This window comes from Falco punctatus (assembly GCF_963210335.1).
Source record: "Falco punctatus genome assembly, chromosome: 9".
Taxonomy (NCBI): Eukaryota; Metazoa; Chordata; class Aves; order Falconiformes; family Falconidae; genus Falco; species Falco punctatus.
Genome location: NC_137589.1, coordinates 15333829 through 15346169, shown reverse-complemented (window position 1 = coordinate 15346169; position 12341 = coordinate 15333829). Strand labels below are relative to the sequence as shown.

The following is a 12341-nucleotide window of genomic DNA, read 5'->3' as shown; positions in this document are numbered from 1 at the left end:
GATGACATCTGCCCATGACTGGCAGCAAGCATTGATGAGTACTGTAAACAATTGGTTTCCAAATGTACAGCCATGTGTCTCCTTTCTGCTCCAGGCAGCTGATAAAGATCCATTGATGGTAGTTGCTATTTAATATGGTAAATGATTTTGGAGACTAGAGTCTTCTCTTATGTAATCCTTACGTAAGGACTGAGGAAGAAAACACGTAAAGAGCAGAACCTGAATGGCAAAACAGCAGGGGGTCTAGAGCTCAGCATAGGTATTGCCATCTTGAAAGTCTTTTCTGAATATCCAAAGCTAATAAAAAGCCAACAGAAATAAAATTCACTGTTTTTTACATATACATAAGAACCTTAAAGAAGAGTTGCACTTTACCACAGAATCCCATGTGGAAAACCCACTACCTGGTATTTAGCCAACCAGATGTTCATTGAATGAAACAGGAGGCAACTAAGCAAGTAAGATTTAATCCTAGATAAAACGAAAAAAAAAACTGAACAAAAAGCTCCAAAAACTAGGGCCTAGAGATTGCAGGTGGGTTGTTCCTGGGTCAGGTTCAGGTTGGAGAAAAACACATTGTTATTCCTTACCAGCTACCATGTGGTGACACACAGCCTGACATGTTTTGCATGCTGGTTTATGAAACTGTGCCATGCTACATTCTGTCTCATGTGCTGCATCAGCAGCTCCTGCCCTAAGTGTGTTGCTTGTTGCTTCTAAGGAAGTGTGCATTCATTCATTATTGCTTATTCCTGATAACTCATGCTTATAGTAGAGAAAGAGAGAGGGGATGACTTAACATGTTTAAAATCTTGATAGCAGAGAGAGGAGAATGTAAAAGATAAAGGAAAAGATGGAAGAGTAGCAGAATGGATGGAAAATGCAGAGAGGCCCTTTTGTCCTTTTCATTCATATTTATTACTGTCTGCTCTGTTCCTTTATTTAACTTCCTTTGCTATATCATGGGTCATACTGCAAGGTTTAAGAACATTGTGCTCAGATAAAATGGAAGAAAGCCAACACATGCAAGACCTGAACATACCAGAGAGATTAACAGTGTTAATGTGTGGAGGCTGTTTGTAGTAATATGAGAATATCTCAAAAAGTTTCATACCTATGAAATAAAGGTCAAAATAAGGAGAGGGTCTGTCCTGTCTTTACTTCTGAGCATGAGGTATAGAGGGCTCACAGATTCACAAAACTTAATAAGTGATGGACGATTTTCACTGCTTTTAGATAAGATTTGAATTGATTCTTAAGAGAGCTGAGAAAATACTGAAAAAAAAAATCCACCAGCATTTGCTCAAACTTTTTTATGAATTCAGTTCAACTGTGTTCTGTTCCTTCTATGTTTGTCCTTCATATACATTCTAATGAACAAACTTGCCAGTGATGAGACTCACAGAAACAGAAATCATTATGCATATTATTCAATGAAGGATTTGGAATAATGCTTTGGTAAAGGCTGGATTCTTAAAAATACAAGCAACTAAGGAAATTTCACCTCTTCCCTATTGCTAGACTCAACAAAACAAAACAAAAGGGCTCATATCCGGGCGTTTGTTTTCTATTCAAGAAACTGTAATTCTGAAATTCGTTAATGTTAAAATGTTTTTCATGCTGGAATTTGTCAGCCTCTCAAACGGAAAACACAGCCTAAACACGCATATTTTACCAAAAGCTTGTCCATTTTTTATTTTTTTGTTTGCATTTTTTCCTTAAAATGCAAAATATTGGTTGATGTGTATTTCCTTGGCAGTAAGATCAAGGCCAAACTCAAGGAATAACAAAGGTTAAAGCTGCTAACACTAGCTTCATTTACAACGAAATATCACAGGCAGAAAAAATTCACAGGACTTGCACCTGTCTTCTCTTAAGCACTGCAGAATAACTCTGAAATGTAAGGTAGAGAGAATGTCCAAGAAGAGGGAAAGTAAGGAGGAAAAGAAAACAAAAACCAAAACCTAGGGGAAGATATACTGTTCTTGTTTCATGGAGGAAAGACAGTAATGACATACTAATCATCTGACTAGATTCAGTCAGTTAAGAAAATGAAATTTTCCCATGTTTCTTACTGAATTGCTAAATGCGAGTAGACCTGTTGCCACAGCTGCTGATGGCTTTAGCTCTACTGAGCTGTCTGGGCCTGTTGCTTGGTGCTGTTGTTGCACACACCAGCACTGAAAGTCTCCTGCTTTGCTGTCCCATGCCCAGCAAGTAAATCTGTGTGTCTCACTGGTGCTATATATGCAACTGAGTTCTTAGACAGACTCCTTGAAACAGTTCTGGAGAGCTGGTAACCTACAGTGTGCAGATACCTACGTGACTTGAAGTTTCTGAAACAACTGTTCTTTATGAAACAGACATTGATAGCAAAAAAATTTGATGTTTTTAAAGCATTTTGTTATTGTCATACTGAGAAACACAAAGACATGGGAATTTCAAGAAGCTAACCTTCTGCTCAAAAATATATTTTCTATTAACTATTTTCTTTAAACTATTCCGGAAGCTTTTTATAATATTCTTACAGTGCTCCTCTTCCTTCTGCTTGCTGTGTTGTTTCCCATCATAAGCAGTAAGTCGGCTGTTTGGATCTTTTCATTCACTGTGACATTAGGTACTTAAGCCTAAGGCGCCAATGTCTTTCAAAAGGTTGCACAGGGTGGCAACGCTTTGGTTCTGAAGATTAAATGCATCCAGGCACTGAATTCCAATTATTTCTTCACCTATGCTAACAATGTGTGCTTTTCTTTTTTCTCCACTCTTTCTACGAGGGAGACATTCAGTTACCCAAATATTTCTTTTGGACACAAATATAGCTTAGTTGCCGAAATAACTGAACGTATATGAATGGCAGACCTTTATTTATAACTGATCTGTTCCATATGTGACTGATTGCCTCCAGTAAAGATACTTAAATGTAGCTGAGCTATTTGTGTTGGAGGCAGTGGTTACAGAGCAGTATCATTTGGCAGTCACCAGACAGCTGAGATTTCTTAGCTGTTTTCTATACATGCCCCAGCAGACATTAGAATTCCAATAAGCAACATTAGTGACTTTTAAAATAATAAAGTAAGTTTTTGTCTGCTTCTTCAAACTTTTTGCTTTTCCTTCTGCACTGAAGTAATGGTTTTCCTTCTCCCCCTCTCAACCCTCTTTTGCCAAGTTGTCTTTTTTATTCATTCACCTAATAACATTGCATATGCTACAGAAATGGTTTTTTTATTTATATACAACACCTATGTATTTGTAAAGTAAGGAATAGAAGGTAAGGAAAATTGTATGGGTAAAATATCTCTTAAGAAGTCCCTAAGACAGAGATTATGTTCTTTCTTCTCAGAGAGATAGCATGAAGTTCACTGACTTCCATGCAGCGGATGAAATCAAAGGATCCAGCCCAATTAGCCTCAGTAGAACAGCACAGAAGGATTTTCACTACAAGACATCCTAAAATGACACTTGGAACTTGATAGTACTGTATTTCAATGTTGATTCAAATAATTAGTTTATACCTGTTATGACACTTTATTTAAACATAATATGCCTTGAAACTATAAACAAATAATTTGGCAATGATGTGGAGGAATGTTTTATATTCAAGCAACCCTGAATAAAGTAAAGGAATGAAGTTATCAGAGAGACTGAGCAGCAGAAGCCCCACTGCTTTAAGAGATGCCCATGTGGATGTCTATTTCTAGACATTGCTTCTAAACTATCAAACATGTCCCTAAAATAGCATTACCGCAGAACACCGACGAGGATCAGAGGGGAGTACTGGTGAAGACCATTGCAATGTAGAGAACCTTCAGGTTTCTACTTAAGAGTAAATAGTTCCACACAGCCGCAAGTGTACAGCAAGAACTGCTGAAAAGATTAATTTCGGCCTACTTATATTTCGTATCTCCAGTAAAAGTCCTACTAAGATTAATAAAACATTGGATAGCAGTGGATTGTAACATCAGAAGTTTTGAAAGCATTCAAGCAGCAGAAAAACCCCTATTAGTACACTAACTGCAGACAAGAACAGTACTGCTCATATTTTGGAAAGCTGTTGATGTGCAATTTAGATATGTTTTGATATTCTGTGTTTCAAAATATTGCAGTGGCCACTAAGTTCTGAAAGGCTATACATCAAAAGCTTCACTTTTTTTCCTCTCATTTTGACAATCACCACCACAACAGTATGATCTTTACATGCCTCTTGTTCATCTTAAGTCTACAGAGTATAAAATTCCTCCTGATAATGAAAATAAAGCTTCATGGACAGAGAAAAATGATTATGCAACCATAGAAATAGCATGCACCAAATTAAATTGATTGTTTTTGCTTTTTAAGCATAAGAAATATAACTCCATCAGAAAATCATGTAAACATACTCAGAAGTAAAAAGGGATACAAATTCAAGTCTTTGATAGGCCCTTGTAGCATATTTTGGAGGTCCGCAGGCAGAGACCATCTTAAATCTGAGATAAATAACTGCTAAAGAAAAAAATTATCAGAAATGATCATCATCTGCAATTCCATGCACTCAGGAGGGGAGCGCAGCTCCCACGCTTTGGCTTGATAGTAAACACACCATCATGGGCTGGAACAGCACAGTCTATGAGCAGGAGGGTAAAAAATGCGTGTGCCGTTTGGATACAAATGCTGATTATGGAAGTCACCTGATCTTGTTACAGGGAAGCGCCATGCTATGGGGAGTCTTCTGTAGCTGCATGTTTCTACACTGACCCAAACAATGTGTCCTGCAGCAGCCACTGCAGAAACCTACTCCTTGGGAGCATGAGAGGTAGGACCTGTGTAACTGCAGGAAGTCTTCTGCGCCATTACAGCTGTAGGAATAGTTGTCTGCCATATGTACTGTATACAAGTGCTCATTTTAATTAAGGTTTAATCTCCTCAATCTCTGCACTAATCCTTGGTTCTCTCATAATACTCCCACAGACCACTCCAGGGCATTTTCTGGCATCAAAAACATCTTGACTTTGCCGGCTTTGCTCTGGTTTGACAGGTCCTGTGCATCCATCTTCATTTTTTATTTTCTAACATAAATCTGCTAAATATGTGAGGCAGAAAAAAAACCCCAGTGTTTGAGCATTAATTGGATGAGAATGGCAATTTGTAGATTTGAGGAATAGCAAAGGTGCAACTGGAGTGTATAAGTGGGCAGCTGGCACAGTAGTTTTTGCCAACATTTGCGTCAACGTGGGAGTACAGCAATATGGTAGCTGTTAACATTGTACTCAATAAATATCTCATCATATGTGATGATATGACTAGCCTTTTGGAGGAAGAAGCTGAGTATTCTCTGCACCCACAACAGGATTTTATGTGTAATCCCAGCAAATGTCAGCAGGTCTTCATGGGTGCTTAAATACTGTATACATAAACCTGATTTCTTGAAATCTAGTGTATGGGGTAACTGAAATAATAGTGAAATAATTTACACTTTGAATTATCTAGAGAAAGACCAGTGCAATGCTCAACATTACGCTTTTTCTCAGCTGACTCAAAGGAAAAGACACAGGCCTGCTGTTGTCAAGTGCACGTGACAGTTTCTGTTAATGTAAGACTTGGTTTCTATGGGTCATGTACGTATGTGCCTCCATAAAAAGGAAAAATTTATTTCCAACATATTTTTGTTGCTGTTACAAATAGGAAGGATATTAAAATTAGTGTTTTAGGATGAAGGGAATTGTTTCTGTTTCACATGAATTTGATACATTTCATAACCATTGGAGTTAACAACAAAGACAACGTTATAAATAAAAACGGCATTAGACCTCAGTGGGGTACCTTTCAGCAACTATTTCTTGCCATGAGGTTTCCTTCTGTGGATCTCTTACAACCCTTACGCAAAGAATTACTAAATTCTTCTACTAGTAAAGAAAAATATAAAAATCTGATTTTAGGTTTCTGTCTTCTAGTCATGTTCTGTTTTTATTTTGCCATGACATCTCTCTCTGTGAGGAGCGTGCCTACTCATCTTCCTCCACCTTCTTCAAAGGCCTTTTCTCTGCACGTCAGTCCACCACCGCTGCTCTTCCAAGTGTCATCCCTACACAACTACTAACTTGGAATAACTCCCAGAGCCCCATATTCTATATTTATGGCATATATGTTCCCATAGAAGAAAGGCCTCTATACTAAAAAATTATCATGACATCAACTAAACCATCATCATTTTGAAGAGCCAAAGCTAGTGAGATTTTAAAGAAATTTTGTCTGTGAAGCTTTAGAAAGGTTGATTTACAGATGCAAATAGCAACAAACAGAACTGGAGCAAACTCAAAACATATACTATAACACTTGGCTTGATCTTTTAGTCCATTTCACTGAAAATGAACACACTAGATTTAATAAGGTGATGTAAACCTATATTTATTTTCAGGACCTATGAAAATGCCCTGAGTTAATCAATTCCTCATTTTTATTTATTTCTACGTTGTCCACTAGTATCTTGCTGCTAGCATGTACGTACGTGAACCACAGAGTGAACCGGCTTTTTAACACTGAGAAATTCTAAAACAAATGCAACAAAATGTCCTATCAAGCCACTAGTAAAACTAGATGGCTACTCAGGTAAAGAAAATTTTCCATTCATTAGTAATGGTGCTTATCTACTTTCCAAACCAACTTCCAAAATGAGGATTCTACCCACAGAACATCACCCATATTTTTAGTTTGACGTTCACAAAATCGTATGCTGTCTTTTATGAAAGAATTGGGAATGTAAGGCAGTGGAAGAAAAAAATTACAGTACTAAATGACAGTGCTGCTTCGAACTAAAATGACTTATTCAAGTGCTTTGTCTACTACGATAAACAAAAATGCTCTTACATACATAGGAAATTAAGTTTTGTAGTTTCACATGCAAATATGAGAAGGGCTATTTACTCTTTCTTCCTGAAAAGTTAAGGATTTGCACATTCCCTAATAAAATACTTTCAATAAGCTTCATTAACATAGCTATTTACATTCACAGTTATTGTCATAAACACAAAAAAGGTAAATACATTCTCCACCCTATCTCTTAAGCCTGAAAGCTTAAAGATCTGTACAGAAATATCAAACTGCAACATTCCATTACACCAAAACCCAAAACATAAAACTGCACCTTCTGAATGAAAATGAAGATTCTGAAATGTTGCTCTAGAAAGTGAGGTATCAGCAGACTGATTTTAGCAGCAGGCAGCCAAGACAGACCATGGCAGAGGTGGGTATGATTCTTTTACTGCCAGCCTGGGTTCAGCCTACTGCCTGAGAGAAGCGAAGAGCTCACGGGGATGGGCCAGCCCTAGCAAAGACAGAGGAGTAGGGAGCCCAACCACCCCAAGAATTCACCGCTTCTCTTCCAGCTGGAGACCCAGGCTGTATTGTAAGCTGTCTCGTTTGTATCTACCAAAGAGGTGGAAGAAGGGCCTCATGCAGCCATCACCAGCCTGGCTGGACTGTAAAGAATTTGTGGGATGAATCTACTACTTGTTCTCTCCCAAGGTGTTTCCAGTGTCCCAAGGACATGGGAGAGCCCCATCAGCCTGAATGAGTATGCCCACACATTGCTCAGAGATGGCTGATATGCATCATTATATCTGCTGTTCCCAGCTCTGATTCCTTTCTTCGAGGAGATGCTACCTAGTGACTTAAGTCTGGTTTGTAGCCAGTCCATGATAAAGCTCCTATCCTGCATACGGTGTTTTGTGTGTTTGATAGTGACAGGATGAGGCTTAAGCCATGGCTGTACTGGCCAGCTGTCTCCAGTGTGCCTTCCAAGCGCCAGGCAAGTCTTAGGAGACATGTTGATAGGGAAATACTGTAAAATATCATTTTGTATAGAAAGTACTCTGCCATGACATATACAGTGTTATTTTGGACAAATTTTCTTCATCAAGCAATAAACAATCTTGTACCAAAATAAGGACAGCTGGAACTTAACACCCTACATAATTAGCTTTCCAATAAGAATTTAAATGAAAAATAAATATCAGTAAATCCAAGTATGCTGAACCACGTGAGAATTATGAAAACTGAAGGTTATATGCAGGAATTTGACATAGAGTGTGGGGCGTTGAGAAATTTATAAAGCCAAGTACTATTCTCTCTTCATTTTGCAATGAAGCACTGCTCCACTGGGTTTTACAATCCTAAGGGGACTTGAAACAAAGACACTTCAGCTGCACAAGCCAGAGCACCTATGCCTGAAACTAGGTGTCAAAATCAATAGTCTGATATCCCACCCAGGAGAATGGAGCATTCTGTACATATACAAATAAATAAAACTCCAGTCACAAAACAAGCAACATACAAACAAGAAAACCTTTATCCTTGAGCATCTGGGATCCAAAGGCATTCAAGTCTGAGAGAACAAACCATATTTGAGCTTTGTCACATGCTAAAGAGCAGGTCTAACCATCCCTTCAGAAGAAGACACCATCTCTTATATCTTATAGCTGAATCACATACAGGTACTCCCCTCATGCAAAAATAAATAAATGTATTCATTTCATGGAAGCAGCCATAAACTTTTCAACAGATGGGAAACCTGATAGACTGAGGTGCCATGTATCCCTTACTTACTGATTTCAGGAAGGGAAGCTTTTGGTTTTTAAAGTTGTTTTTAAACAATTTTCCAACTTCATGGCTTAGGAGAAGATCAGCAATGTAGAAGAATACAATTTCATGTTGTTAAACTCCAGAGACATGTGGGAACCAGGCAAAATACTTAATGTAAGCAGAATAAAAATTTAAAGAAAAATGCACATCAGGTTTGCCTGTATAACATGGGTGTTCCCATGCAAATCCCTCAGCCATTGCACACTCAGAATTGTATCAAACCATTAATTCTAAAATGACTTCATCCTTCAGCATTTCCTACTTTCCACATATCTGAGCTTCTCACTGAATCTGCAGGAGAATGTTCCCTTCGGGCAGTGGGTCATGTTCTTCCAAGCCCCTCCATCCTGGTTTCTCTCTCTCAGTCATCTTCCTCTCCTGATTGCTCAGCTCTTTTCTAGTTCCCTTTCCTCCCTCTTTCCAGTCTCCCTCTGCCCCAGGAGTGCCGTACCTTGCGCACAGGGTGACCGGCTGGGATCCTTGCTTGAGGAGCTGCCCCCACTCACGCTGGAGATAGCAACTTCTCCATGGGCCCTTCCCTTCGCAGAGGGCTCCACACTGCCCTCCTGGCGCTCCTCCCCCAGCTCCCACCAGTCCCCTCACTCAGGCACAAAGAAGAGAGGTTTTGTTGGAAGCTGTGTTGGGGCCTCGTGCGGGGAACGGTCCTTCCCACTCTGGCCACTAGACAAACATCAAAGGCACCTGAAGTGAAGGATCCATAAGGCACCTGGGTTGCTCCTAGTCCCATCCCAAAGTATGAGCTTTGAGCTCTGAAGGCAGCCTGCTTCCCAAAATCCCTTTGCAGTCAGCACTCCTGGTGACCTTCCCTCTCAGTGCATATATTCTCCCAGCAGCAGAACTGGGGAGGTTGAACAGGGGAGAGGAGGAGGAGGCTGCTCAACCAGGCTTCCCCTGCCACCACTGTCATCATATTTGCATTGCAGGGAGGTGATCTGACTGCCTTTGTGGGGCCCTCTGGCAGGATCCCAGCAGCCTTTCTGTGCCACTGCTCACATTGTACTGCAGGAGGATAAACACGGGCTTGTCCACAGTGCTCTTGACAGCTCTGGAGGAAATCCATGACCGCCCAGTATCAAATAGGCCAGAGAAGCTGGGCTACTTTCTGTGCATTGGCTACTGTCTGTATCCTAATTCCCTGTCTCTTGTCGAATATGGATGTTCGCTGGTATCAGCAAAATAAGACAAGGTAATACAATGGGACTGTGATAAATATTCTTACTTGGAGTTTGATGCTACAAAATTGTCTTTAATGCTCCACTGTTTCTAAAGACACAGACTGGACAGTGTTTAACATTTCTCGGGACCATGCCAAGGTGCCACAGAGATAAATAAATGAGGCAGGAAATACATAAAGTTTGAGACGGAAAAAGCAAGTTCCTAGTGCGAGGGGAAAAATATTTTAAAGCCAGAAAAGAATCCTCTCTACCCTGAACATATTCAAAAACATTAAAGATGTTATCAACACTCTACTCCTTCCTGTCTAATCTCTCTTTGACAGGGAGGATAATCATGGAAAACATAACAAGATCTTTCATCTATCTAGAAGTCTTAATACCCTACTGCTAGGCACTATATATATGAGCTACAAGAGCATTATGCTGACTGCACAGATTTGAGTGACTACACGAACTTCAAGGCCTGAGAATTCAAGAAATCGATCAGAAAAAAAATCAGCAAGGTTGGCCCTCTCCAAGCTTTGAGATCTCCAAACTAGAAGAAATTCCCCTGTACTTCCCGAACTTAACACAAGGACTTGAAACCCTCTGGCCTTCTCTGTTGAGCAGTCTACCTCCTATACCTGTAACATGGGTACTGGTCTAGTCTCCTACAAATACTGGATGTCAAACTTCCCCTGGGCCCCACAACATACAGACAGAGAGCTACCGTGGCTCCTACTGTATACTCTGGGGAAATTCTAGTAGCTTTAACAGAAGCTGGTGTATGTGTTACAGACCCAGATTATGTTTTTTTCATTTTCTCTGTTATCACTTCGGTAGAGTTGCTTTGCCTTCAAGGAAAGCCCTTCCTCAGTGTAGAACCTGAAATCTATGAAAGCGTAGGTGTGCAAGTGGGACCTCCATCTGCTCTCCAACGGAGCAGGCAAAGGGGCAAAGCACACATGCTTACTCTAAGATAGTGCTTTATTTTCCTGTAAAACAGAACATGGCATTTCATCAATAACCCCTTTTCCGCAAAGACAAAAGGCGGGATTCTCCTGCCGACCTCCCCGTTGCTGCAGTGATCAGCTGATCATACTCTTTCAAACTGATGTGTATCATCTTTATTCCACTGTCTTCAATGAAGATAGACAAATTTATACTCACTGACAAACTAATCTTTACATATTACTCCAGTTGTGTGCTATTGCACAAAGGAATATAGTTACAAAATTTCAATGCAAATATGGATACGAAAAGAAAAAGAATCTTTCCCTTTCCTAAAAGCAGTTACCCCATCAGATTTCTACAGGACCATAAAAGTGCAGGCTACAGACTGTATTTTTTTCTACTTTTCCTCTGAAATTAACATTGTTTTAAACAACTCTAACCTTTGCACTTTTTCCTATCCCAAATCAGTTACTATTTCCTGTTCTGCATTTAATTTTTAATATGGAATTAAATATGTACCATGATCAAAAAATCAATTTCCTTTTGAATTACCCAAATGTTAAAATCACACTTCTGTGGCAAAGAGTTGGTGCTCTGAAGAACAGAGCCATCTACAGAAATCTTTTTGATAATGGTGTCCTTCTTTCAAATCCAAACATATCCTTGATGTAGAATACAAATTGAGCTCTAGTGTATAAGTCAGCTAGGGTTTCAAAGTTGGCCTTTATACTTTGCCATTAATTAATTCCGTCCAAGAAATTCAAACAAAGATACAAACAAAAAAGTTCTCTAAATACGTTACATAAGGCATTCAGAATATTCCAATTCATTCCCCTCCAGGAACACAGCAGAGTCAAAGAATAGTGTACACAGCATGTTTAGACTGTATAAAAAGCACTAGAAACTGTAAGAATAGTTTAAACCCCATTTATTTAAAGCTCTCCATTATAAGAGCTATTGTAGAGTATTTGCTAATCAATCTACACTTCTGAGTTCTTAACAATTGCAGGCTTAATGAAGTGTACTTTTCTTCACTTTCAGATGCAGGAACAAATAGTTTCCTATTAAAAGGGAGGAAATGAAAGCAGAAGGCAGAAGACTTCTTTCAAAAATTACTGGAGCTTCTGAACAATTTAAATATTGACTAGAAAGTCAGAAACTCTTACTTGGAATCTCTTTTTTTAGGGGGGGGGAAAGGTCTGAGAAAGAGACTTTCTTTCCCAATACACCCCCCATGTACATATTTAAGTCAGGTAGGATGAATATTCTTTCTGATACAATGAGGAAAGCCCCCCAAAATCTGGCAGAGAAAACTCATACAACTTACTCCAATTTGGTTTTAATGTCATTTTGTTGCAACTATCACAACATAACTAAAACAGAAGTTGAGAACTGGGTCAGTGGTCAGTCAGTATAGAGAGATCTTTCAAGCTGAGTAATCAAAAATGGTTTTTGCTGGGGAGTAAGCAATGCAGCATGGTGTAAGAACACAGCAGACGTGTCTATTCAACCTGAAAGTAAATTAAGAGTTTTCTTTTTCTCAAGATTTACTTAGCCCAACCTGTATAGAAAACCGAAAGGAAACTTACATCCTAACAT

At 39.2% G+C, this 12341-nt stretch overlaps 1 protein-coding gene across 3 annotated transcripts in view; it reads right to left on the bottom strand.

Moving 5' to 3' along the window:
• Positions 1-12341, bottom strand: part of PHYHIPL (phytanoyl-CoA 2-hydroxylase interacting protein like) — an 81126-nt gene that overhangs the window by 49605 nt on the left and 19180 nt on the right. The window contains exon 1 of one of the 3 annotated variants that reach the window (XM_080402740.1): positions 9065-12333. The exons of the other annotated variants lie outside the window; for them this stretch is intronic. The gene's annotated coding sequence lies outside the window, so the exon portion shown is untranslated. Of the gene's footprint in view, positions 1-9064; positions 12334-12341 lie in introns of those variants that run through there. 3 annotated transcript variants of the gene reach the window in all.